The 24203-nt window shown below is 37.9% G+C and overlaps 1 protein-coding gene across 21 annotated transcripts in view; it reads left to right on the forward strand.

Moving 5' to 3' along the window:
* Positions 1–24203, forward strand: part of SIPA1L1 (signal induced proliferation associated 1 like 1) — a 377379-nt gene that overhangs the window by 29875 nt on the left and 323301 nt on the right. For all 21 annotated transcript variants that reach the window (XM_072839140.1, XM_072839145.1, XM_072839153.1 and 18 more), the window contains one exon: positions 6058–6146. The gene's annotated coding sequence lies outside the window, so the exon portion shown is untranslated. The remainder of the gene's footprint in view (positions 1–6057; positions 6147–24203) is intronic.

Below are 24203 nucleotides of genomic sequence, written 5' to 3' on the forward strand. Positions count from 1 at the left end.
GAGTAATTTGATAATTCAGAGATATCAAATGTCCTTTGTAAGATTCTTCTGCCATTTCGAAGAACAGTATTACTAACAACTGATTACTTTTCTCATTTTTGTCAACTGATTTTATGGGACTTAGTGTCTTTCTGCCGAGAAGAGAATTTTAACATGTATAATCACTTCTCAGCATTTCTAGTCTGCTTTTGGTGTTAGGTCATAGGATTATATTTTAGTTACCCGATGTGTCTGTGGTTTTACTATGATTATCTTGCCCTGAGGGATGGGTGAAAATAAGTGAAAAGTTCATTGCTGCTTTGTGAATTAAGGTATGCCTTGGCATAGAGTGCTGATCATTTTGGCATCGCAACACAGCATTAGATCACCTTGTCTGCAGTTTGGGAATGTTCTCAAAGTGCTGCCTAACACTGCAGACTTCTCCATAAACTTGAGCTGGTATGGAAAACGATGTTTATTATATCCCGTTCTCAAATATCTCGCCAAGTTACTGTCATCAGACTCTTTATTGATAGAAAATTAGTTAGGCAAAAATCATTTTCTTCTCCATGCATGGCAGAGGCGATGAAATTTATGAGAAAGTACGTATAAGGAAAGGTTGCAAGTGTTGATTGTGGATTTGAGCCCTGGCTGGAAACAAAGAACTCTTGACTTATGGTGGAATGTTCTATGTGTTTCTTGTGTCTTTCAATCTCAGCTCTTGTGTATGGAAATAATGAAAGGAATATGTGCTACGTGAATTGGTCAGAGTTTTTGGTTACAGATACTAAGATCTATTCTAGTTAGTGTAAACAGAGGGGGATTTATTAGAGGTGATAGGTAGCTTAGCAAATCATCAGGAGGGCTGAAGAAAGAGCCTGTAGGCCAAATTTCTGGGAATGGTTGCCGGTACAGCACTGTGGGATTGGCGCTTTGAGGGGCTGCTGCCCCTGCCTGGGTTGGGACGCTCCAAGTCAGGGAGCCAGAGCCAGAAGCACTGCATGTTGCCAGCAAAGTGGGTGCCACATACCCTTCCACCTTGCTTCTTTTCCCAAGTAACATGACTCTGTTCTGATGGAGTCCTGTGTGCTGCGCCTGGTTGGCAGAACCTAATTTACTTTGCCTGTACCATACGGCAAAGAAGTCAGGAAACAATTCTTCCAACCTCAGTTCGTTTATTTGCTTCCTTTTTTAATCTGCATCGAACAGGTGGGCTTTACACAGAAGGGAGCTGTAAATGGTGGTGGGAAGTGTAGATCTTGGGGCTCTCTGAATAAGATGCTAATCATAGCACCTATTTGAAATAATATAGTAGTAAGAAGACTAATGGATCGCAAGTAACTTTGATGGAAGCCTACTCTTTAAAAACACATTTTTAAAAATTGGAATTGGTGGTGCATGAAGAATATTTAAAACCCCTCAGCAGGTGCATGCTTGTGTTAGTTTAGGATTTCCATATTAGTCTACTTAAGAGTATGTTGATAATAAAGCCAAGACAAAAATACTATCTTTTTTTGCAAGTTCATTTGTCTTTGGTGAACTAGTCCAGACCCATCCTTGTGAATCTTTTTTGATCCGAGAGGGAGAGTTGAGACTTGATGCATGAGTTAAGACAAATTCATTACTGTTCTCAGAAGAACAAATTAAAGTGTATGGATCTCTGAATGGTGGATTAGCAGTGTTATAATTTTTTGGGTATGGTTATTTACTTAACTTTTTTCCTGAAGTGAACCCAGCCTTGGAATGGGCTTGGAAATAACTATTCAAACTATAAAATTAATGTGGTCCAGTGGCCTGATTCTATAGTTGAGGAAATCCAAGCCCAGAGTGAAGAGATTTGCTCAAGGTTAGACAGCTGGTTGGTGGGGGGAGGCCTCCTGATTTCACAGCTTGCCTGGTCTTTCCCCACCAACCCCTCTGGGAAAGCACAGGTTTCTCCCCAGTGGGATGAAGCTCCAGTGCCTCGTGGGTTCTCATACTGAAATTTAAGTCCTCATGTGATAGTTGGGATGTCTCAGTGGGTTGCTGGTTGAATAATACTGTTGTTTCATGCATCAAGGAATACTTGGAAAATTGTTCTGGACTTTTAAGGAAAATGGATCAGGCACTAAGAATTTTGTTCAAACTAACAGGGAAGAAAAAAAATGCATAATGAGCATGCCTAATTGAAGATGTAAGTTTCAACTTAGTACACTGAGCTACAAAAATGAAGGCAGTTGATGCACAGTTCTCTTCTGTTTACTCTTCTGGGCTGTTCATAAATTTTCTCATATGTCGTTGTTTTGATAAGGCATTTCTGTTACATGCTTGGTCAGTGCAAGGTAAAAATTATAAGGAAAATTTAGTTTGACTCACTTCTCAGCCCTTTCAAGTCTGTGCTCCGATGCTGCCCTTGCTGTGAGTCTTACCCTGACCCACGTAAGATTGCAGTTCACCTTCCCTCCATTCATGCCTGAATCCCCTTCCTCTGCTTTTCTGGCCACCTCCTTTTCAATAGCACATAGTCCCTCTCACATTATATGTATTTCCCATGTAATATGTCTGTGTGTTAATTTGACTGTGAGTATGTAGTATATATCATGTCTCTATTATGTTCATATAGTCAGTGTGTCCTGTTGTGTGTCTCCTCCCTTAGACCACAAGCCCCATGAAGGCTGACTTTGTATCATTTTTTGGATTTCTAGCACAGAGAATAAATATTGCCTACCCTGTAGGAGATGCTCAGTCAGTATATGAATGAATGAACATGGCAAAAAGCAACTACTCTTTAGGATTTCTACTAGTAAAATGCCAGATTCTCAGTTCTAGTGCTTATTTTATTCATAAACTCACTGGGGATGGCACAGTTACTAGTTGGTACATAAAGAAAATTATCTTAAGGTTATGAGTTGTGTTATAAATAGTGTTCTGGAACTTCCTTGCTTATTTGGCAGTAAGGAACTCGGCTTCAGATGAAAAAACCATTAAATTTTCAGATATTATCAGTGGAACATTCTCTAGACGTTAAAAATCTAGATTTCTGTGGTCAAAATGTACAGATTTAGATACAGATATAGATATTTGGATGGTAGCTGGTTTGAAACCTAATGATAGAAAAGCTTTTCATTTTCAGTATTGTGGCAGATAGAGCCAGATTTCAGGGTATCAGGGTCCTGAGACAGCAGGGATGGGAAGAGGAAGGAAGGAGTCAAAGCCTGGGGAGAGTTGGGGAAAACTCTTCAACAGAGTCATCCAGATGTGAAAGTGCATTTTTACGCCTGCTCAGAGAAGCTGGAACACGAGACAGGGAGATACATTTAATGCAGATAAAGTCCACAATGTTCTGAAATTTTCATTTATCTAAACTGCTGGCAGCTTTCTGGTAAGTTCTGGGGCATAATGTAACTTATAAAATGCTTGTTTGTATTATTTAAAGATATATTTAATTTTTAGGATTCAAGGGAAATGAAGATGATCCTTAATGTCTGAGGAGGATGTTCAGAAACCTAGAAAATATCTTAGAAGTTGACTATTTTGGCTTGTTATGTTAGCTTAAGCCCAAAGGTTAAATGACTTGCCCAATATTGCACAACTAATTCATGGCAGAATTGGTTCTAGGTTTTGTCACAAATTATGACTGAAATATCCTTAATAATAGGCCTCTCTGATAACCTATGAATTTGTTCAAAGATTTAGGTTTTATCTTAAAAGTTTTAAAAATGCATGCAGATATTCCATCCTATACAAATGGTCTTCTTCTCTTTTTATATGTATAAGCAAGCATATTTTTGTTATTTGTGGAATTGTGATCTGGAATTGGAGAAAATGAACAGAGTGAAAGATTATTGTTACGGTCTTTTTTTTTTTTTTAAATACGTAATTTTCTCTTTTTACAGATATATTTATTTATTTATTTATTTATTTATTTATTTATTTATTTATTTATTTATTTATTTATTTATAAAGATTTTATTTATTGAGACACACAGAGAGAGAGAGAGGCAGAGACACAGGCAGAGGGAGAAGCAGGCTCCATGCAGGGAGCCTGATGTGGGACTCGATCCTAGGTCTCCAGGATCCCGCCCCGGGCTGCAGGCGGCGCCAAACCTCTGCGCCACCGGGGCTGCCCTATTGTTATGGTCTTTGAAGCATTAAATCAGAGTTTTAAAGAAAACTACAATGGGGGAATAAAATCTACTTGATTTGCTCTGAAGTTTAATATATTGTAATAGAGGAAATTAATTATAGCACAGTGAAAATACCTTATTTAGAAAATATTTTCAACCTCAACTTGTGAAGAAAGGATTGCTATTTTTGTCAGTTCAACATTCTGTGTCAGTAAAGTAAGGCATTATGGTTTGTGTTTTTTTGCTGGAGGTACAAGTTTGGAAGCGATGTAGTTTTTTAAAGAAAGAGATGATCTTTGTATATAATTTTGTATGTACATTTTCCCTGAAGATTAGATCGTATTTGTATGGAGAAAGATGGCCAACCCTGCCCTACCCCTTCTCCAGCAGGGAATTACTCTAAAGGTTTTGCTTCTTAATCTTTTATGTTAATCTTTTTTTTTTTTTTTTCAACACATGGTTAAATGAGATTTTTATCCTGCAGTGGGGTTGTAGCTTGATTTTGATATGCTCCAAAAGATCGTTTCCCTAGTTGATTAAAGAGCAGGGTGTGATAGGAAGAGCACTGAGCTGGCAGTTAGGAGATTCTGACTTCATCTTATCTGTAGGTGATGGTTTTACAGTGGTAATGGGGTATTACAGCCTCTTCCAGCTCGGAGAGCTTATGATATGTATTTGCTCATAATCTGCTTAGTGCCTCTATACCCAAACTTCATGAAATTTAAAAGTACAGATGGTGCATGTATTTCAAGTTTCATGGTCTCGCCACAGAGCAGTTCCCTTGGGATGCATCCTTTGGGAGCCAGTGCCCCTTGCTTTAGTCTGGCTGATAGATTCTCCTCTGTGACTGCAGGGGGGTTGATGTGTAAGAGCGTGCTGGGCAGTCACGGGTGGCTCACGAAAGGCCCTTCTTGGCCAAGCAAGGGGAGCTCTCTGAGCCTCTTAGCATTTCTGAGACAGCCTCCTGAGGCAGGAGGGATATTCAGATGGGGCCTGGAATCTTTAGGACCTGGACAGTTGCTCTTCTTGAGTGGTTTGCCACTTGGAATCCTTGTATTAATGTTGGAAATAGCCATCTAAATTGTTATGGTCTTATATTTGCATATTTTCCACTGATTACTGGTGTAAAGGTGAGGAGGCCTTTGGCTGAAGGGTGTACATGATATACCATGCTAGTATCTCCTACCCACAGTCTCTTTCTCATTGAAGGTGTCCCATAGTGTGTGTGTTTTCAGTTGTCTCTATCACACTGGCTGGTTGACTAGCTCTAGGTGGATATGCGGAAATACCCTGTAGAATTACTGGATTCGTATCCCAGTCTGGCAGACTTGTATGTTGAGAAGCCCAAATACAGTATCTGTTGGCAGACAGGTCTTGGCAAATGGTATGTGACTTGTGGGTGGGAAGGAGTGCAGCTTTGGTTACATGGACTGGGCTGGAAGCCTCTGCTCCACAGTCACACTGCAATTGTAGTCTTGTATCCAGGAGAGATTAGTTTGTAATTTTTTTAGAAATAGTAGCTCCAGTCAGAGACAGCTGTAAAGCCCCTGAATTACTTTGTGATGCAGCTCTCATTATTTTTCACATCTGGATTTGAAGTTTTGAAGATTTGAAGTTTTGTACTCAAATAGAGTCTGGATGGAATAAGGTACCTGTTTAAGCCTGACTTTGAGGCTGAAGAAAGCCTTTATTTTTCTTTCATTTCCCTAAGGTATGACAGTATTAGAGCAGATGGAAGGCTGAAGTTTGAGCTTAAGTTGTGTGAAAACTTCATCAGCCAATTGGCTGACTCTTAATGGTGAGACAGGAAGAACCACCCACGTTTTCCATTTTGGATTTGAGTCACAGAAAACAGGTTTCCTGCAGAAACCATTTGGCTTCAACAAGTGTACGGAAATTTCATCTTTGATCGAATCGATGTTTTTATCTTCATTGTGCATGTATTTCAAATTAATTATTTCCTCCCTTTCAGTCCATAGGTTCAGTTTCAAATGTGAATGGCAGTAAACTAATATCCAAGATTTCTGTATAAGAAGTAGATCGAAAGGACTGTACTTTCAGGTAAGGATCTAATTTTACTTTATTTTTAATCATACACGGCTCCTTTGGCAGAAGGCTGGCATGCCCCTACCTCCTTTCCCATGAACGGAAGTATAGGTGAACTTTCTAAAAGATAGCAAATTGACATCTCTAGACAGGTTTCTACCTCTTTGGGATTACAGACATGTCACAGGGGTTGGCTACTTAAAACCCTTAGAGAAGCAGTATGTGATGGCAGTTACACGCACACATACTCATTTAAAATGGCTTATAAAATTGTATTTAAGTTTTTCCTTTTTTTAGGTAGAGGAAATCTTCCTTCTAATACCTACCACTTCCTTCCCATGACTGATTGATCTATCATCTGATTTCCATGTATTCAAAGTTTAAAGATGTAGATGGTTTTCACATTAATTTCTTTACCTCTGTGGCATCCCAAAGTACTCTAATAGTTGTGGGCATAAGAAGATTATAGAAAAAGCTCTGTACTTGAAGTAATGTGGAATGTATAGGGCCAGTGTTTTAGAAATGAATTTCCCCCAGGAGGAAAAGGGACTGTGTAGACCAAAGATAAACACCTCCCCCCTCACACCAAGTAAAACTCACATTTACACATAGAGCATTGTGCTGAGTTGGGATTGTCATAGTGTTTCTGGATACAAATGAAAGTGTATTTCAGAGAAGTGATATGTTGGTTTTTAATCAGTTATCTAGTTTTCCTAATTGATTTTGAGGTATTGAAGTTCCCCCCCATATTAGCTTTTTGTACCTCCTCAGGATGGTTATTTTTCAAGTTTAAAATATATAAAACTCAGTTTTAAATTATTGGCATCGTTTGAAGAGTGAGTAATCCCCAAATCACTTACTAGTAATGCATTGTAGAATGGCTCTTTTAGCAGGTTTCATTTCCTGACTATATTACTAGCTGACAGAAATTCATTTGCAAAACATTAACACACCAACATAGAGAGCTCAGTAGAGAGACACTGGCTTGGGTTTGTAACAAGCTGCAGATGGTGTGTGGACATAGTTTCTTTCCGTTCCTTCCTGGGATCAGCCTTAGTCAGACCTCTGTAGTAATTCCTTTTTTTTTTTTTTTTTTCAAGATTTATTTTTATTTATTTGAGGGAGTGGGGTAGAATGAGAGGGAGAGAGTCTTTTAAACAGGTTCCACACGGAGCAGGGAGCCCGATGTGGGGCTCCATCTCAAAGCCCTGAGATCAGCACCTGAACCGAAAACAAGAGTTGGCAGCTTAATTGACTGAGCCCCCCAGGCGCCCTGGTAGTGTCTCTTTACTCATCTCCCTGCACGACTCTTCCTGGGGGTTTAGATACCCTTACCCTTTGCTTAGAATTCTTCTGCGCCTCCCTACCACCTATAGCAGTGGTTGTCAAACTTTTGGGTCTCAGAAACTAATTTAAAATTGTTGAAGCCCCAAGAGAGCTTTTGTGTTTATGTTGATTATATCCATCACTGTGTTGAAGTGGAGAAAAATTTAGAACATTAAGAATATACAAGCTTGCACTCTCGTAGCTGGAGAGTGATGACACCATTAGTCATGCGGCTTCTGGCAAACACTGTACATTTAGGAGAGAAAGAGAAGGAAAAAGGCAAATAGCATACTATTATTTTTACAAGTTAAAATTATTGAAGTGTAACTTCTATACAGTGCGATCCACCCTATTTTAGTGTACAGTTCTCTGGGTTTTGACAAATGCATGTGGTTGTCTAACCACAGTGAAGATATAGAACATTTCCATCACCCCAAAATGTTCCCCTGCCCTTAGCCTTAGCACCCTCTGACCTTTTTTCTGTCCTATAGTTGTGCTTTTTTCCAAATGTCATGTAAATGGAATTGTATGGTTGTAGCCTTTTGAATTTGGCTTTCATTTAATATAGTGCATTTGAAATTCATCCATGCTGTTGTGTGTATCAATAATTTATTTTTTAATTTTTTTATTGCTCAGTCTTATTCCAGTGTATGAATGTACTGTAGTGTGTCCATTTACCAGTTGGAGAACATTTGGTTTATTCCTAGGTTTTGGTGGTGATGTGTGCTAGTGTTAATATTAAAACAGTTTTTTAAAAGATTTTATTAATTCATGAGAGACACACACAGAGAGAGAGAGAGAAGCAGGGACATAGGCAGAGGGAGAGCAGGCTCCCTGTGAGGAATCTGATGTGAGTGAGACTCAATCCCAGGACCAGGTCATAAGCCAAAGGCAGATGCTTAACCACTGAGCCACCCAGGAGCCCCATATTAAAACAATTTTAACCTCACAGACCCTCGGAAAGGGTCTTAAGGACCCTTAGGATCCTGAGACCATCCTTTGAGGGACCTCTGGCCATCTTGAACTACTAGCCTGTTGGTGGTGTGCCCTCTGTTCAGAATACCAGGATCTAGCTGAGGGTCTCCTCTTTGCGGGCCTTTTTTTTCTTCAAAGTTTTATTTATTGGGCAGCCCAGGTGGCTCAGCAGTTTAGTGCCACCTTCAGCCCAGGGCCTGACCCTGGAGACCTGGGGTCGAGTCCCACATCTGGCTCCCTGTGAGGAACCTGCTTCTCCCTCTGCCTGTGTCTCTGCCTCGATTTCTCTCTGTGTCTCTCATGAATAAATAAATAAAATCTAAAAAAAAAAGTTTTATTTATCATTTGAAAGAGATCATTTGCATATGCCAGTGGTGGGGGGAGTGGCAGAGGGAGCAGGAGAGAGAATCTCAAGCAGACTCCATGCTGAGTGTGGAGCCCCACAATGGGCTTGATCTCACAACCCTGAGATCATGACCTGAGTCAAAATCAAGAGTCAGACACTTGACTGAGTTGCCTAGGCACCTCTCTGAGGGCCATTCTAAGCCCTCTTCCCACCATCACCCAAGGCTGGACCCTAAGGCTGGACTGGTCACCACCACCTTTGTGCCTTTGCTGTGCCTTTTCCCATGGCTCAGCAATTATTGAGGGCATGGCAGTTTTCCAGCTTCTGGAAGGTGATGCCTTCTCTCTCTGGCCTGGCACATGGAAGACGTGGTACATGTTTGAATGAATGAATAATAATTCCTTTACATTTGTGAGGTGTTTTATTGTTTATAGGGGACTTTCCCATATAACATGCATCCCTTGTTTCAGCTTTGCAAAGTATATATATAGCATAAGTGGTTTTTAATATCTTTTATTTTTATTTTTTATCAGATAAGGATATCTGTGGTCTTAACTAAGCCCTACCTTAAAATAACCTGGGAAGCTTATAATAAACATACTAATGACCCAGATTAAGTTCTAATATCTGGAGATCAGGCTTGAGTATTAGTATTATTTAAAAACATCACTGTTGAACCTGATGTGCAGTCCCCTAGAGAATCATTGTTGTAGAGTTTGATTTACCATGAAGTCTTAGTAATGATGTAGTTGAGACTGGACCCTAATCCTGGACTCCTACCAGAATGCCTTTTCCTCCACATTCCAGACTCTCATATGAGTAGAAGCAGTATGGAGATTTAGAGAGTCTTGTAGATGACTGCATGTTCAGTTTCTGGACACTTCACACTGTAGTGTGAGGATCAGAACACTGAATTTAGGGTCAGGGGGAGTATGTTTCTATTTGACTCTGCATTTATTAACCGAGGATTAATAAATACCTGAGTCTGTTCTCACTTTAAATATAAGGGATACTACCTTAAATTCTAGAAGCTAAAGAAGATCAAGTTAGATACTATGTTAAAGGATTTTTTTTTTTAAGTAGGTTCCATACTAGGTGTGGAGCACAACATGGGGCCCAACACGGGGCTTGAACTCAAGATCCTGAGATCAAGATCTGAGCGGAAATTGAGAGTCAGATACTTAACAGACACCCCTATTTATTAAAGGATTTATTTAAAGAATTGTAAAATCCTTTTGTAAAGTATACAGTGCTTTCTAAAACTTATTTTTAACTTTCCTTGAGGTTCATAAATTACACAAGTAATGTGTAAGTATGATCTCACTGATATAGTAAAATAACAGATTTATGCGAAACCAAGAGGTCACCATTGGTTGCATACTTTTGATCCTTTGTGTATGAATTTAAATATGTAAATATGTATGCATGTGACATACTTTTTTTTCTTTGGTTGTATTAATATAGAGTCTTACGTATTTTGTATTTTTTTTAACACCAAGTCTTGTATCATTCCATATTAGTATATATAAACTCCTCTTGTTCTTTTTATAGCTGCAAGATTTTTTTCATGTATTTCCATTTTGGTGGACACTTAGCCTGTTTCCAATCTTTTACTTTTATAAAAAATGCTAATGAACATTCTTAACTCTTATTAAACCATTAGTTAATTCTTACTAAAACATTTATTCTGTTTTACAAATACTGGGAGATGAAGTAATAAAGTAATAGATGTTTCGTGAATGAAATCTTAGACATTTTCTACTCAAGTCAGTATAGAACTTAGACTTTAAAAAAAATTTGGTGAAATATACTAGATTGTGGAGAACTTTTTCATATGATCTTTGTAAATTTTGTTTTATTTTGTGGTATTATCATTTCACTATTTGGATAGACTTTTAAAGATTAGTATGCATATTTCTTTAAACGTTTTTTTTTTTTAAATTTTTTATTCATTTATGATAGTCACAGAGAGAGGAGAGAGAGAGAGAGAGAGAGAGAGAGAGAGAGAGAGAGGCAGAGACATAGAGAGAGAAGCAGGCTCCATGCACCGGGAGCCTGATGTGGGATTCGATCCCGGATCTCCAGGATCGCGCCCTGGGCCAAAGGCAGGCGCCAAACCGCTGCGCCACCCAGGGATCCCCATATTTCTTAACTCCTTTAGGTGTGATTGCTCTATACTTTTCCCTTGACTAACATAGGCAGTGCAGCAAGCTGGCCAGTACTTACTTATGTCGGGTGTTGGGTTAAGAGCTTATTATATAAATGGCCCTATTAATTCCTTTCAGTAACCTAGTGAAACTGGTGGTGGTCTCCAGGTTAAACATTTAGAAATGGAGGATCAGAGAGGTCAGATCACTTGCCCATGGCTAGTTATGGGTCTAGGATTCAAAGGGCCTGCTTCCACCTATGATGCTAACAGTGCCAGAAATTCACTGAATCAGAGATGGTACATCTCCTTGATGACATCACAGTTTACTTTGTCAGTTACTTATATTTGTATATTTTGCTTTTTAGTACCAGTAATAATTTAACCTTTGCAAACACAGTCCATGCTTTGGAGTATCCATTTTGTAGAAAGTATTTATAATAAAAGCAGTATCATAATATAATAAAAGAAAATGCTTATTGAATAAGTAGTTGGTATTTTGGAGTGAAAGAGGCCATTAAAAGGGAAGTTGATACTGAATTCTATTTATTAACTAACAGGATAACCTTGATAAATGAATATTGTTTCCTCAATGGTAACATAATATTTGACTAAATAGTTCACTGTATACTTCATCTGCTGCTAGTCCTAAATTATAGTAGCGTGAGTAAGAAATAACTTGCGAGAACATTCGTCAGTGGTAATGTAGATGAATTGCGAAATGGAATTCTAGTAATGCTTCCCCTAGCCTTGAGTAATAAGGAAAATACTGCCGGAAGGGTTTGTTCAATCATGACAAATGAAAGATTAAAATGATCTATTCTCTGTTGATGGAAGTACCAGAATGCACCCTCAAATTTATTTTATTTTTAAATTAAATTAATTATTTTTTTAGAGAAGGAGAGAATGAGAGAGAAAGAGAAAGTGAGAGGCAGGCAGAGGGAGAGGGAGAGAGAGAATTTTAAACAGGCTCCATGCCCAGCACGACTCTGATGGGGGGCTTAATCTCATGACCCTGAGATCGTGACCTGAGCTGAAATCAAGAATCACCGCTTAATTGACTGAGCCACCTAGCTGCCCCAGCCTGTGATATGTTTTTAAGTACATTGAAATACAGGCTCTTATGATTTTATTATAGGCATAGTTTTGATATTTTAAGTGGCTATGGGTGGTTATTTCTCAAAAATAATCATTATAGATGGAGTTTTAGCAAAGACATGGTTTCACGTATTTGTGTAGTCTTATGTCACTTTTCACTTGAATGATAAAATTGAGGTCTAAGTGGCATCATAGAGTACATGTGATGGTGGCTATCAACTTCTTAACCTTTACTCAGTCTCCTTAAAGCATCTCTCCTTTTTAAGCCTTAAAATATGGTGGCTGGTTAATTGAAATAGATCTTTTGCTGGACTCTTAGCCTTATAGACCGAACTGTTTATTTTATTAAAAAGTAAGAAAACATATGGTAAAGGACACTTCAAACATCAGTGTATTGTCTCATTCCTGGTTTTTAATTTCTAAGCATTTTTAAAAAGAAATATTTTTGGCCAGTACATCTTTGATAATTGACAGGCAGAAGAGAATGAATGTGCTTGTTCACTTTCCTGCGTGGATTTGTTCGCCAAGAGTTAGTCTGGCACCCACAAAGTGGGCTTTGATCCTAGGAAGTAATTAGGTGGTAGTGGCTTATTTTTTTTTTTTTTTTTTTTTTTGTGGTGGTAGTGACTTTTGTCATTGATAGGCAGTAGATTATAGTCAATAACCTAGTGCAGTGTACTCCATACAGCACATTGTAAAACTGTTCTCAGATTCATTTTTTGTCTCTTGTTTGTAGATTTACTGATTTGGTTGGGTAGATCCAGAAACAACATTGTATTTGGGGCAGCTTTCTGAGATGACACACCCCACCCTTCAGAGGAATTCATTTCTTTTTGGAATTTGGCATTTGTTATTTTTATCTCTGTTCTGTATTTAAATTTTAAGTTTTTAGGATGTAAATTCTCAAGTACATTTTCCGTGGTGACTAAGGGATATTATGTAAGGATCTCTGCCCCCCCTTTTAGTATGTGGACATCTCATTTCTTAGCTTATTATTTGTTTTGTGTCTGTATCTCAGTATAATCCTAACAAGTTCATTCAGGCAGTGGTTAAACTGAGGTTAAGTGGTATAATGGTTGTTTGGCAGGATATAGACATAAACACATCTCTTTAAACACAGAATGGCCTGAGGTGGCTGTAAGGTTCAATTGCATAATCATAGATTACACTTCACAAACACTGGAATGAGTACATGGGCCACATACATCTTCAGTGAGAAATTGCCCCACAGGATGGAGTCTATTCTAGAAACTATCTGTAGAGTTCCCTTGAGTGTTTTCTTAGATAATTACATTAATATCATTCATTTAATTGGAATGTTTCTGATTAGATGGAGCTATGAATATTATTTCAGGGTTTCCAGAAAGCCTCTCACTTAACATCCAGAGGAATGAGTTAAAATGTTACAAGAATTTTAAAAATGTGTATGTTTCTCAGAATTTTGTCATATTTTCTCGTCTCTTTCTCCCCTTCCTTCCTGGTATTTTTGTGACTTGAAAGCTGTTTTTCAAAACTTACCCTCAGAAGTAATTCACCTTTTAGAGATTGGATGGGTTGGAGTTTAGAGTCATTCTGTTAGAAATGACTGGTAATGTGCCCTCTGAGGGGTATTGAGGAATATCTCTGTATGAATGTGAGAAACTGGTCTTTGGAGCTCTTAGGTGGTATGGGAAAGTAGCCCATGTTACTGTGGGGAGCCGAACAACAGAAATAAAGTGCCTATTACTGTAGGTAGAAAGGCCTTTTGAGCATATTAAATATGCTTTGAGGCTAAATTTTTGAAAAAAAAATTTTTTTAAGGATTTTATTTATTTATTCATGAGAGACACAGAGAGAGGCAGAGACACAGGCAGAGGGAGAAGCAGGCTTCATGCAGGGAGCCCGATGTGGGACTCCTCTCGGGACTAAGGAATCACACCCTGAGCTGAAGGCAGATGCTCAACTGCTGAGCCACCCAGGTGCCCCTGATGGGAATATTTTTGAAAAAATATTCTGCTTTCTTAATTATTATTTGTGGTATTTATCAGGAAATTGGATATATTTGATATGGGCCTTAGTGTTTCTGTAATCTTAATTTTTGCTAAATGTTTTTATTTAACTACTTGTTTTTTTATTTTTTATTTATTTATTTATTTATTTTTTAACTACTTGTTTTTTTAAAAGTAAGTTTTTAAATTTTTTGTAATTGTGTATATATATTTCATGTGTTTTATTCAAACTGATTTTGTCTGAGACTTGTTTAGAGAAAGCAAATTCAGTTAAAAATATTTCCTTGACAGAGACCCCAAGGTTGACAGTATAGATTTTTATTTGAAATATTTATTTTTTATTTTAAACTTATTTTATTTTACTTTTTAGCAAAGTGAAAATATCCCTGGTTTAAATAGTAAGTAAAATTGTAACCAGACTTGAGAAAACCCTGTGCTCCACCTGTTGTTCTTCAGAAGCAACCATTTTCAGGTTTTCTTTTTTAGCGTTTACTCTGGGATTTACTGCCATATATTTAAGTACCTTATTTTTATTCCTAGGTCTCAGCTTTTCAACTCTTAAGCATTATCTTTTGACTATTTCCCATAGAGGATGAGGATTTAATTAACTTACTGACTTTTCTTTCTCCATCCTCCCAGTGATAATTAAATAATTTTTTTTTTTTTTTTAATTTTAAGTAGGCTCACACCCAATGTAGGGCTTAAACTCATGACCCCAAGACCAAGAATCACATGCTCTACCAGCTGAGCCAGCTGGGCACCTACTCCTAGTGATAATTTTATCTAATTTTTGGTCAAGCTGTTATTTAATATTTACAGTATTACTTAAAAATTGCCAGCGTGGGTCAATGGTTTGGCACCTGCCTTTGGCCCGGGGTGTGATCCTGGAGACCCAGGATTGCATCCCACATTGGGCTCCCTGCATGGAGCCTGCTTCTCCCTCTGCCTGTGTCTCTGCCTCTCTCTCTCTCTCTGGTCTCTCATGAATAAATAAATAAAATCTTTAAAAAAAAATTGCTGACAGCCACAGAATACTCAATAATTACTTGTTCTTTCTCTAACTTGGAGATACTGGTTACTTTGTTTTTAATTGGCTTAGCTTTCTACTCATCAGTGATTTTGCTCTAAACATTCTGCTGGAACTATAAAGACTCAAATAATAAAACATATTAGGGTGTCCGTCAGTTCCAGTTTTTCTGGTGTTGTCAGTCCCAGAGTTTCATGTCCTATTGGTGAATGACTTGCTGTCCAGCCTCCACAGGACTGCCATTTTGGGACTCCTCTTTATCACCATCTTGGTTGGGGAATGGGGATTCCCTTGGTAGTTTTTTTCTTTGATTTGTCTTCTGTTTTCTGGGTTCTGTGTTGTCATCTCTGTTGATTCTCTCATTTTGGTGGGATGTATACACACACACACACACATCGATATCCATATGTTCAAGAGTGGGATTAAAAAAAGTTTATTTTCTAATTGTTTGCTGCTAATTTGTAAGAAAATACTTGGCTGTCTATTTTTACATCAACTTTGTATCCTACAGTCTTGCTAAATTCATTTATTAGTTCTAGTAGTTGTTTTGTAGTTCCCTGGAGTGTTGTACATAAACAATTGTGGGATTTGCAGATAAGTTTTTCTTCTTCCTTTCAGATCTTTATGCCTTTTATTTAAATTTTTTTTCTTGCCCTCCTGAATGGCTAGGACCTCCTGCTAGTACTGGCCAAGATGTGGTGTAAGTAGAGACATTCTTGCCTATTCTTTGTCTCAGGGGAAAACAAGTCAGTTTTTCATCTTTGAGCATGATGTTGGCTTTAGCAATTTTTCCGCAGTTGGTCTTCATCAGTTTCAGGAAGTTCTCTAACTCTTCCTACTCTGTGGGGAGTATTATCATGAATTGTTGGATTTTGTCAAATACCTGTTCTGCATCTGATCCTGATCTTGAGATTTTTCTCTTTTACTTGTATGTTGATTGATTTTTCAAATGTTAACCAGTTGTTTGGATAAACTGTACTACTTGCTCATAATGTACCTTTTAATATATTACTGGATTTAATTTGCTAAAATTTTGTGAAAGATTTGTGTTTATATTCGTGAGGCATACAGCTCCGTCGTTTTCATTTTTTATAATGTGTTTGTTGGGTTTTAGTATTGGCGTTATGCTAACCTTATAAAATGAGTTGGGTGGGCAGCCCCCGTGGCGCAGCAGTTTAGCGCCGCCTGCAGCCCGGGGTGTGATCCTGGAGACCGGAATCAAGTCCCACGTCGGGCTCCCTGCATGGAGCCTGCTTCTCCCTCTGCCTGTGTCTCTGCCTCTCTCATAAATAAAATATTTTAAAAAAATGAGTTGGGTGGTGATCCTTCTCTATTTTCTGAAAAAGTTAAATTTCCTTCTTGAATGTTTGATAGAATCTAACAGTGAAATCACCTGGAGTTGTTCTTTTGTGCTTTAAGAATGTTTTTGATAACAAATTTACTGTCTTTAAAAGATAAAGGCTATTTAGATTTTCTGTTTCTTCTTATGCCAATTTTGATAGATTCTATTTTTCGGCATATTTGTCCATCGTATGTAAGTTGTGCTCAAATTGTTGGCATAAAGTTACACATTTTATTCTCTTGTTATCTTTTTAAATGTTTGTAAGATCTCTGGTGGTATGTTTTTTCCATTTCTGGTACTGGTGATTTATTTGTCTTTTGTCTCTATTTTCGATCTAACTACAAGTCTGTCAGTTATGACAGGTGTTTTAAAGATGTCTCTTAGTTTTATTAGTTTTCTCTGGTGTTTGTATGTGTTCTATTTCATTGACTTCTGCTTTTATTATTTTCTTCCTTCTATTTTGAGTTTAGTTTGCTCTGTTCTTTATGACTTCTGAAGGGAGAGCCTTAGGGTCATGGTGGCAGATCCTTTTTATTTTCTTATATTAAGCATTTTAAAGTTTTAAGTTTCCCTTTAAGTACTATTTTAGCTGCATCCAGATTTTGATATATTTTATTTTTGTTGCTCTTTGGTTAAAAATATTTCCTAAATTCCTTTTTGATCTTATCTTTGATCCATGAACTATTTAGAGGTGTGTTGTTCAGTTTTCATACTTTTGGAACTTTCCTAGATATCTTATTGTTACTGATTTCTAATTTAATTCTATGTTGTCAGAGAATATACTTTGTGTGATTACAATCCTTTTACATTTGTTGAGACTTGCTTTATAGTGCACCATATGGTCTATCTTGGTAATGTGCCATGTGCATTTGAAGGGAATGTGTATTCTTCAGTTTTAGATTGTCTGTGAATGTCAGTTAGGTCAAGGTGGTTGATCATGTTGTTCAGATTGTCTGAGTCTTTCCTGATTTCTTTTGGGTCTAATTTTATCAATTACTAAGATATAATGTGAACATCTCTTAATATAATCATGTCATTGTCTTTTTCTTTCCTTAATTCTATTTTTGCTTCTATTTTGAGATGCATATACATTTGTAATTGTTCTATCTTATGACAAATTGTTCATTTTATAATGTTCTTTTTTCTCTGGTCTTGCTCTTCATTTTAAAAGTTGATTAGAAACTCAGCGTGCATGGTGGGACTAGTGTCTGATGTTCTCCTCTGGATGATGAGTTTGGGCCCTGCTGTTTCATTGGGAGTCCCTAGGTGCCAGTTTCAGTTTTTCCTCTCTTTCAGGTCGGTCATTTTCTTTAGAAGAGTCATCCATTCTGAGTCTGGCTGGCCCTCTACTCATGGTTTCAGTGCAGAGACTCATTCCTTCCCTGAGTCATGCCTGGCCAAACGCTCTCATTAGCTGCATTCAGAAAAAACCCTGTTCTCATGCTTATTAATAAGTTGCTCAGTTGTTGGGTTAAAGAATTGGTCCTTTAATACAGACCTGTAAACCAATTCCTTTTGTTTTCAGCCTCAACCCTTACATAGTAACTCAGTTTTTAGCCTTTCTGGAATTCTCCATCATGAACAGACCTTTAATTTTAGTTGAATACTCTTCCTGATGGCCTCATCACTCCTGGTCTTTGGCAGTTAGGTTTCAACTTTCTCCAGTTTACTAAATCAGTTTCCAGTTATGCACTGGTTTCTCATCTTTTGGAATTTTGTAGATATCTCTAATATTCTATTGTCTCTAATTTCATTTTTCTTTTATTTATTGTTCTTTTTGGAGGGAATGGAAGTAAGCATATATTCAGTCATCTACTTTTGTCCTATTCTTTTGTCCATCTACTTTCTGGTTTATTTACATGAAGCTTTTAAAATTAATGTACATTATTTTTAAACTGATCTTTAGTATGTAAATCCCTAATTCAATGTTACTTCTTTGCTGTGTATGGAAAAGAAGAAAGTGCAAGTGTGTGTGTGTGTGTGTGTGCACGCATGTGTGCACATGTGTGTTGGGAGGCAATTTCAGTGATTTGAAAACTAATGTATTTCCTGCTGTGGATTTCATTTACATTAGAAAATGTTAGTGGTGTTTACTTTGGGTTTGGTAGACAATCAGCAGCGATTTGTACATTTTCCATTTTATAGTTTTCCTAGTACTGTCATTTTTTTGGTGGAGGAGTTAGACATGTTATAAATGATTCATTACCCTTTGAATTTTGAGAATTTATTAATTGTTGCCATATTATTTTTTTTTTAAGATTTTATTTATTTATTTGAGATAGAGCATGGTGGGAGGAGCAGAGGGAGAGGGCCAAGCAGACTCTGTACAGAGTGTGGAGCCTGACATGGGGCTGGATCCCATGACCCTGAGATAGTCATATGACCTAAGCTGAAATCAAGAATCTGAAGCTTAACTGACTGAACCAGCCAGGCACCCCAGTTGTTGCCATATCCTTTCACGTGCCTTCTTTTTGAAGATAAACACATTATGCCTGTTGTATACAATATATGCTTCCTTGACCCAGAATTCAAAAATCACTGAGTTACTGTTTTAATTTGGGTAAGTCATTTAATTTGGGTAAGTCACTGCCTTTCTTCACCTGTGAGTGGGAAATGTAAACTTCACAGGCTTGCTAAGGGCACCATCCTTGTAGTCTTTAAAAAATTATAAAGTGAGGCATCTGTGTAAGGCAGTATATTCAGTAATTAATGTGCTCTTGGACAGTCAGGAAGTTAAGTATTTGTATTTATGCTCTTTGGTAATTGAATGGTTCTTGCAAATAACTTTTAGTATAATGTTCTTCATAGTGGAAAACTTGTCCTATGCTTCTCAAAATAAGCTCATTTTGTAACACTTTCATAGCCTGGTTCTAGTCCAGCGTGAAGGTAGAACAGACAGCTCGTTAAATGCCATTATTGCTAAATGTTGTTATTTAAAAGATGCTCGAGAATTTACAGACCTCTAAGTTGCTCCATGTTTGTCCTGGTATTTTGAGATGCTTTCTAAAGACTCCTGTTTATTGTCACTGAAGAAGTTATATGTTGAGGTATCATCTGCCTCTGGCATTCCAGCTCAATATAGTTTACCTGGAGAATGGGACCTTAAGGAAATAGGATATAGGTCCATTGAGTTTTTTAAAAGGGAGGGAACAAATCTAAAATCTAGAGCAATGTCAGGGATAGGAGGCCTTGATAGGAAAGCATAGCTATTAGTGTTGGAAAGCAAGGCCATGATCTCAAGTAGAGTATGGATAATATGGCTGTTTCACAGTGCTTTTAGATCCAGCCATGTCTGATCTCTTAATCACCATAATACTTTCATGGTTATGGTCATATTTGAACATAAGGTCCATGGCAGTGGAAGACCAAAGACTAACTACTAGTGGCTTAGCAGCATTTATATGCTGCTCATGTAAGCCTCTTAAAACATGTTCCAGATGTGAGAAAAATGGAAGTTTTCCCCCTCTTAATAGGGAAAACTAGAAAAAAAGATACTAGTAAGCTCTTACCGTAACACAATTAATATTTGCACAGAGTATATAAAGCATTTATTGGCATGTCACACCTCCCCCTCTGTTCTTGTTGAGTCTCTTTAGAAATACCTAGATCATAGAGGAAATAGTAAATTTGTAGTGATTTTGTCAATTTTGGGATAATGGTGATCAATATATTAGAAATTTTTTGTTTTTAAATAAAAGAGTCATGTAGCTATGAACTTTTACACTTGTTGACATAAGGTGTAAACAGTTTAAGTGCTTGGAAAATCATATGGATATTGGTTTTAGAAGCTATACTACAGCATTGCCTTTCCTCATGATCTTTTTGGTCCTAGAGATATTTAAAACAATCTTAATTATAAGGTAGCCTTATTTTTGAATTGAACAATCCTACTTTGTTACTTTGTTAGCAACTGCAATGTGATGATTTTGTGGATTTTTGATATATTCTGTGTGCCGGTCAGGTTGTATGTTCTTGGTACCCTCATGTCTGACTATATTTCTGGGCTGATAATCTCACTTCTATTTGCCTAATTCCTTTGTTTTGAATCCATGATATCCAGTGGGATACTATGGAAAACAATTGCACATATATTTTAAAAGACAGGGAAGTACTAGAGCTCTGTTTTATTTTATTTTCTCTTATTTTTGCTTTGTTGAACCATATTTCTTAAGGCTTTATTTATTTATTTATTTTTAAAGGTTTTATTTATTTATTCATGAGAGCAGAGAGAGAGAGAGAGAGAGAGAGAGAGAGAGGCAGAGACACAGGCAGAGGGAGAAGCAGGCTCCACACAGGGAGCCCGACGTGGGACTCGATCCCTGGTCCCCAGGACCACACTCTGGACTGAATGTGGCGCTAAACCTTTGAGCCACCCGGGCTGCACAGGCTTTTCTTTTAGAAAAGTCACCTATACGGAATTGTAAATGAAGACTGTCTTTGAATTGCTTGAATGTCAAAATATTTTTATTGTAAGAGGAAGCCAATCCTAGTTAACTTTTTCCTTTGCTAATTAAAGTTTAGGATTTTAATCAAGTTGTACTTAGCAATAATTATGTTTTGAGTTAGGGAGGTTTTGGAGAAGAATAGTATTCTGGTTTTCTAGTGTACTTTCACTGAGTACAGGGGCACCACAGGTAAGAGTCCTCTGTACCTTGTATTGATGCTGTAGTTGTGTGAGCCACATGGTCTGGGTGGTTCCAGGCTAGCATTTCTTTACATGGGCAGTAGAACGTGGTAAAACCAGACAGAATGAGCTTCTGAATCAGGATAAACAATGAAATTGGCATTACTGTTGAAACTGTGTCCCACCTTTTGTAAATATGGAACAGAAAAGTAACAATAGCCTAAACAGATTTACGTTAGAACCTGTTCAGAAAATGGAGAAAGGAGAGGGATTACTGTGCCCAGCATTGTTAACTGTTAACTGGGCTCTTTGTCAGTTGTCACTCACTTTAAGAATATCTTATTATTGACTTTTCTTAAGATTCCCTTACAAAGGAGCCATGTAAAATTGCACTGAGTTTCTTTCTGGGTAAGGGTTTTTATTAGGAAGAATAGCTTGGTAGATGCTACAGCAATTTTAAAAGCTCTAGTCTATTCTTGACTTAATTAAAGGGGAGAGTATTTTAATTTGTTCAACAGCAGACACTGAGTATCCATATGTGAAAAGGCCTCTCGGTTCCCCAGGGAAGCGAAGATTGGGAAGGTGTAGTCCGTGCTCTTAAAGAGCTGTAGGCCTGTAGGGAAATGAGATATGGGCATAATGACACTGGAGTGAAGAGTGCCCAAGTGCCCCAACACCTGCAGACTGCTCTGGGAGTTTAGAGGAGGGAGGGAGATGATCATTTCCCTCATGTGAGAGGAGAGTGGGCTCAGTGAAGAAGCTTCATGCAGGCGTGCATGCCGTGGGATGTAAGCAGCGTCTTGCTGGGTGGGGTTTGGACGTAGGAAGAGTTTGTCCTGTGGAGACATGGGCAGGTGTTGGGAACAAGAACTTTCGTATCTGCTGCTATGTCCGGCATGGACAAGTAGATAATCATAGTCATAATAATATGAACACAAGCATTTACTGATCGCCTCATTTATGATAATTCTTGTTTGTTTCAATTCATTTTCTCATAACAATAATTTACCAACCCTGTGAGGTAGGCATACTGTCATCCTCATGTTGCAGATGAAGAAAGTGAGGCACAGATAGGTAAAGAAACTTGTATAAGGTTACATAGTAGAATTTGACCCCAGTCTGGTTCCAAAGAGCCCACCTTTACTTGCTGTGTTATACTTTGAGAAATGTAGAAAAAGTGGATTGGGGTCTGTTATATAGAGCCTCAAATGCCCCCAGGAATAATTTAATATATTGGAAAAAATATTTTTTTTGGTGGTTCTGTATGAGGATTTTAAACACATTCTCTGATTTCTTTCAATGTGCCATGCTTTACTGCCTGTGAAGGGCCTTTTCTGTGTTACCTAGTCAGTTTCAACTTCTTTCTCAATTTTTTGCTTATGTATTCACTTCCTGTGAGAGGCTTTCCTCAGTCACCCAGGAAGAAGAGCCCTCTTGTGGGCTTGCATGGCACTTTGCCCGCACCTTTAATACGGTGTCCGTGTCAGTTAGGATCATTGTTTACTTTGTTTCTCAGCTAGACTGAATTAGGTGAGTATTGGGATTGTGTGTACTTTTTGTATCCCTAGCGTTAGGTTCATCTGTGTTGCTGAATAAAGCTCAGATAAATTGCAGCTGATTGAAAGGGAGGGTGATAAATTTTCAGACATCATACTGACTTTTTAAATTGCTTTCCTTCTGAGTTACAGGTGTTTGAGTACCTAGAGAAGAGATAAATAGATGATAAAATGTTTTGGTTGACTGGGTTCCCCTGAGAAAGAAGGAGAGAGATTATTTGGTGTGAGGTTGCTAGGGACAACTTCTGGGAGGGCCAGGCTCTGGGCTGGGCTCTCATGGAGGCATAATCTGTAAGTTGGCAGAGGGGCAGGGCACCCTGGCTGAGAGAACAGCATGAGCAGGGGACATAGATGGGGTCAATTATGAAAGAACGCTATCTACCCTGACACCTGAGCCTTTCAGCTTTCTGCTACACCCACTAGAGCATATTATAGCACAGAGTCTCTTGAAAGCCACAGTTTTCTTTATAATCTTCCAGAAAGATGTTTGGGCCAGCAAAACATTTGCTGTGGTGTGGTCTGAATTTAAGGTAAGGTAACACATAGAATATGAAATTCAAATATGCACTATGCCTTTTTGGTAGGAAAAGTGCGATTAAAAAAATAGGCCCATTTGGACTAAATCAGCTCACCCTTTAGAAATTTCTTAAAATCTTACAACAAGTAGCCTCACATTTAGCTTTCATCTGGTCAACTCGAGGTTTTTTTGTTTTTGTTTTTGTTTTTGACTGCATTGGGCCTGTAGGGACCTTGAAATTACCATCCTGATTTGTGCTGTTTGAATTCAGCCCCTTGCCCTTTATCTGGAAGCACAGGTGGCTGTGATTCGGGGAGCTGAAGGTATGTAGGAGAGTGTAGGAGAGGTGTGGTTCATTGGACCTGTGGAGAGGAAGATGATGAAGAACTCTCATAATGGAGTGTTGGAATCCAGACAGCTGTCTTTGTTAAGAACAACCTCTTTGTACCTACTGTCAGAAATCTTTTAAAAGTGCTTTTGAGGCACGAGCCAAAGTAGCACATATGATGCCAGGAAACCAGTGATGGCCCCAAATTAAAAGCTTTGTTCTTCACTAAGTTTGGATGGATAATGGTTGTGTTTTTAGGAGTGCCTAGCATAACAGGGAAGGGACAGTCTTTTCCAAGATGGTTGAGGTCATAGCTCACCATTTTACTGCCTGATAATTCTGGGGACCATGGGTCCTACCATGGGCAGAAGGAGGGGCCAGAGGGAAAGCCTGTCTCTTATGTGTGTGACCTCCATCCCAGGCTCCTCTCTACACACAGTTGCTGTTTTAGTTTTCCTTTTCTACTGATTATTTGAAGGTCTTAGGGCCATAGATGTTGAAACATAAGCTTCATGAGGTTAAGAACTTTGTTTTGTTCCCTAAAATATCCCCAGGGTCTAGAATAGCATTTTCAAATAGAAATATAATGTGAGCCTTTTGTGTATTTAACAATTTTTGAACTTCTAGTTGCCATGTTAAAATAAAGTACAAAGACCAGAATTAATTGGAATAATACATAGGTTTAACCTAATATCCAAAATTTTATCTTTTCAACACGTAATCTGTATAAAAAATTGAGATATTTTATTTTCTTTTGGTCACACCAGGTCTTCAAAACCCAGTGTGTATTTTATGTTTA

The sequence above is a fragment of the Canis lupus genome, chromosome 9 (assembly GCF_048164855.1).
Source record: "Canis lupus baileyi chromosome 9, mCanLup2.hap1, whole genome shotgun sequence".
NCBI classification, from domain to species: Eukaryota; Metazoa; Chordata; class Mammalia; order Carnivora; family Canidae; genus Canis; species Canis lupus.